The sequence below is a fragment of the Arachis hypogaea genome, chromosome 5, assembly GCF_003086295.3.
Source record: "Arachis hypogaea cultivar Tifrunner chromosome 5, arahy.Tifrunner.gnm2.J5K5, whole genome shotgun sequence".
Classification (NCBI taxonomy): domain Eukaryota; kingdom Viridiplantae; phylum Streptophyta; class Magnoliopsida; order Fabales; family Fabaceae; genus Arachis; species Arachis hypogaea.
The window spans coordinates 74,816,255-74,820,709 of record NC_092040.1 but is presented as its reverse complement, the minus strand read 5'-3'; the positions used below and the strand labels follow the sequence as shown (position 1 = coordinate 74,820,709).

Here is a 4,455-nt window from a genome sequence, read left to right as displayed (position 1 = left end):
CTTTCTTTTTTTTTCGTTTTTCTCTTTCCTTTTTTTTTGTATTCACTACTTTTTCTTGCTTCAAGAATCATTTTTATGATTTTTCAGATCCTCAGTAACATGTCTCCTTTTTCATCATTCTTTCAAGAACCAACATTCATGAACAACAAATTCAAAAGATTTATGCACTGTTCAAGCATACATTCAGAAACCAAAATATTGCCACCACATTAAAATAATTAATCTGTTATAAAATTTAAAATTCATGCAATTCTTCTCTTTTTCAATTACGAACATTTTTCATTTAGGAAAGGTGATGGATTCATAGGACATTCATAACTTTAAGGCATAGACACTAAGACATTAAGACACAAACATAGATAAACATAAGCATGATTTTTTGAAAAACAGAAAAATAAAGAACAAGGAGATTAAATAACGGGTCCACCTTAGTGATGGCAGCTTGTTCTTCCTCTTGAAGATCTTATGGAGTGCTTGAGCTCCTCAATGTCTCTTCCTTGCCTTTGTTGCTCCTCTCTCATGATTCTTTGATCTTCTCTAATTTCATGGAGGAGGATGGAATGTTCTTGGTGCTCCACCCTTAGTTGTCCCATGTTGGAACTCAATTCTCCTACGGAGGTATTGATTTTCTCCCAATAGTTTTGTGGAGGAAAATGCATCCCTTGAGGCATCTCAGGGGTTTCATGATGAGAGGGGTCTCTTGTTTGCTCCATCCTTTTCTTAGTGATGGGCTTGTCCTCATCAATGAGGGTGTCTCCCTCTATGCCAACTCCAACTGAATAACAAAGGTGACAAATGAGATGAGGAAAGGCTAACCTTGCCAAGGTAGAGGACTTTTCCGCCACCTTATAAAGTTCTTGGGATATAACCTCATGAACTTCTACTTCCTCTCCAATCATGATGCTATGAATCATGATAGCCTGGTCTATAGTAAATTCGGACCGGTTGCTAGTCGGAATAATTGAGCGTTGGATAAACTCCAACCATCCTCTAGCCACGGGCTTGAGGTCATGCCTTCTCAGTTGAACTGGCTTTCCTCTTGAATCTCTCTTCCATTGAGCGCCCTCTTCACAAATGTCTATGAGGACTTGGTCCAACCTTTGATCATAGTTGACCCTTCTAGTGTAAGGGTCTTCATCTCCTTGCATCATGGGGAAGTTGAATGCCAACCTTACATTTTCCGGACTAAAATCTAAGTATTCCCCCGGAACCATTTTAAGCCAATTCTTTGGGTCTGGGTTCAGACTTTGATCATGGTTCTTGGTGATCCATGCATTAGCATAGAACTCTTGAACCATTAAGATTTTGACTTGTTGAATGGGGTTGGTAAGAACTTCCCAACCTCTTCTTCGGATCTCATGTCGGATCTCTGGATATTCACTCTTTTTGAGTTTGAAAGGGACCTCGGGGATCACCTTCTTCATGGCCACAACTTCATAGAAGTGGTCTTGATGTACCCTTGAGATGAATCTCTCCATCTCCCATGACTCGGAGGTGGAAGCTTTTGCCTTCCCTTTCCACTTCTAGAGGTTTCTCCAGCCTTGGATGCCATAGATGGTTATGGAAAAACAAAAAGCAATGCTTTTACCACACCAAACTTAAAAGGTTTGCTCGTCCTCGAGCAAAAGAAGAAAGAAGAGAGTAGAAGAAGAAGAAATGAAGGAGATGGAGGAGGCTTTGTGGTTCGGCTAAGGGGAAGAAGTATTGTTTAGGTTGTGTGAAAATGAAGGAGTGAAGATGGGTTTATATAGGAGTGGAGAGGGGGTGTATGGTTCGGTCATGTATGGGTGGGTTTGGGAGGGAAAGTAGTTTGAATTTGAATGGTGAGGTAGGTGGGGTTTTATGAAGGATGGATGTGAGTGGTGAAGAGAATAGTGGCATTTGATAGGTGAGGGGTTTTTGGGGAAGAGGTATTGAGGTGATTGGTGAATGGGTGAAGAAGAGAGAGAGTGGTGGGGTAGGTGGGGATCCTGTGGGGTCCACAGATCCTGAGGTGTCAAGGAAAATTCATCCCTGCACCAAGTGGCGAGCAAAAATGCTCTTTATGCCAATTCTGGCGTTAAACACTGGGCTGGTGCCCATTTCTGGCATTTAACGCCAACTTCTTGCCCTTTCCTGGCGTTTAACGCCAGTCTGGTGCTCCTTTCTGGCGTTAAACGCCCAGAATGGTGCCAGACTGGGCGTTAAACGCCCATTTGCTGCTCTTATACTGGCGTTTAAACGCCAGCAAGGTTTTCCTCCAGGGTGTGCTATTTTTCTTTCTGTTTTTCATTCTGTTTTTGCCTTTTTCAACTGATTATGTGACTTCCCATGATCATCAACCTACAGAAAACATAAAATAACAAAGGAAAAATAGATAAATATAACATTGGGTTGCCTCCCAACAAGCGCTTCTTTAATGTCAGTAGCTTGACAGTGGGCTCTCATGGAGCCTCACATATGCTCAAAGCAATGTTGAAACCTCCCAACACCAAACTTAGAGTTTGACTGTGGGGGCTCTGTTTGGCTCTGTTTTGAGAGAAGCTCTTCATGCTTCCTCTCCATGGTTACAGAGGGATATCCTTGAGCCTTAAACACAAGGAATTCTTCATTCACTTGAATGATCAATTCTCCTCTGTCAACATCAATCACAGCCTTTGCTGTGGCTAGGAAGGGTCCGCCAAGGATGATGGATTCATCTATGCACTTCCTAGTCTCTAGGACTATGAAATCAGCATGGATGTAATGGTCTTCAACTTTTACCAGAACATCCTCTACAAGTCCATAAGCTTGTTTTCTTGAATTGTCTGCCATCTCTAGTGAGATTTTTGCAGCTTGCACCTCAAAGATCCCTTGCTTCTCCATTACAGAGAGAGGCATGAGGTTTATGCTTGACCCTAGGTCACACAGAGCCTTCTTGAAGGTCATGGTGCCTACTGTACAAGGTATTGAGAACTTCCCAGGGTCCTGTGTCTTTTAAGGTAATCTCTGCCTAATCAAGTTATCCAGCTCTTTGGTGAGCAAAGGTGGTTCATCCTCCCAAGTCTCATTACCAAATAACTTGTCATTTAGCTTCATGATTGCTCCAAGGTACTTGGCAACTTGCTCTTCAGTGACATCTTCATCCTTTTCAGAGGAAGAATACTCATCAGAGCTCATGAATGGAAGAAGTAAATCCAATGAAATCTCTATGGTCTCAGTGTGAGCCTCAGATTCCCATGGTTCCTCATTAGGGAACTCATTAGAGGCCAGTGAACGTCCATTGAGGCCTTCCTCAGTGGTGCTCAATGCTTCTTCCTCCTCTCCAAATTCGGACATGTAGGTCATGTTAATGGCCTTGCACTCTCCTTTTGGATTCTCTTCTGTATTGCTTGGAAGAGTGCTAGGAGGGAATTCAGTAATTTTCATACTCAGCTGACCCACTTGTGCCTCCAAGTTTCTAATGAAGGACCTTGTTCCAGTCATGAAACTTTGAGTGGTTTTGATTAGATCAGAGACCATGGTTGCTAAGTTAGAGTGGCTCTGCTTAGAATTCTCTGTCTGTTGCTGAGAAGATGATGGAAAAGGCTTGCCATTGCTAAACCTGTTTCTTCTACCATTATTGTTGTTGAAACCTTGTTGAGGTCTCTGTTGATCCTTCCATGAAAGATTTGGATGATTTCTCCATGAAGGATTATAGGTGTTTCCATAGGGTTTTCCCATGTAATTCACCTCTTCCATTGAAGGGTTCTCAGGATCATAAGCTTCTTCTTCAGATGTAGCGTCCCTAGTACTGCCTGGTGCAACTTGCATTCCAGACAGGCTTTGAGAAAACATATTGACTTGCTGAGTCAATATTTTGTTCTGAGCCAATATGGCATTCAGAGTATCAATCTCAAGAACTCCTTTCTTCTGATTCGTCCCATTGTTCACAGGATTCCTTTCAGAAGTGTACATGAATTGGTTATTTGCAACCATTTCAATCAGTTCTTGAGCTTCTGCAGGCGTCTTCTTCAGATAAAGATAGCCTCCAGCAGAACTATCCAATGACATCTTGGACTGTTCAGACAGACCATCATAGAAGATACCTATGATGCTCCATTCAGAAAGCATGTCAGAAGGACACTTTCTAATCAATTATTTGTATCTTTCCCAAGCTTCATAGAGGGATTCACCTTCCTTTTGTCTGAAGGTTTGGACTTCCACTCTAAGCTTACTCAATTTTTGAGGTGGAAAGAACTTTGCCAAGAAGGCATTGATTAGCTTTTCCCAAGAGTTCAGGCTTTCTTTAGGTTGTGAGTCCAACCACATCTTAGCTCTGTCTCTTACAGCAAAAAGGAATAGCATAAGTCTGTAGACCTCAGGGTCAACCCCATTGGTTTTGACAGTGTCACAGATTTGTAAGAACTCAGCTAGAAATTGATGAGGATCTTCCAATGGAAGTCCATGAAACTTGCAATTCTGTTGCATTAGAGAAACTAATTGAGGCTTAAGCTC

The 4,455-nt window shown here is 42.0% G+C and overlaps 1 non-coding gene across 1 annotated transcript; it reads left to right on the top strand.

Moving 5' to 3' along the window:
* The first annotated feature begins 4,065 nt into the window (after window positions 1-4,065).
* On the top strand, window positions 4,066-4,173 carry LOC112804410 (small nucleolar RNA R71). Its single transcript, XR_003203019.1, has one exon. It is a non-coding gene; the product is annotated as a small nucleolar RNA R71 (small nucleolar RNA).
* The last annotated feature ends 282 nt before the right edge of the window (window positions 4,174-4,455 follow it).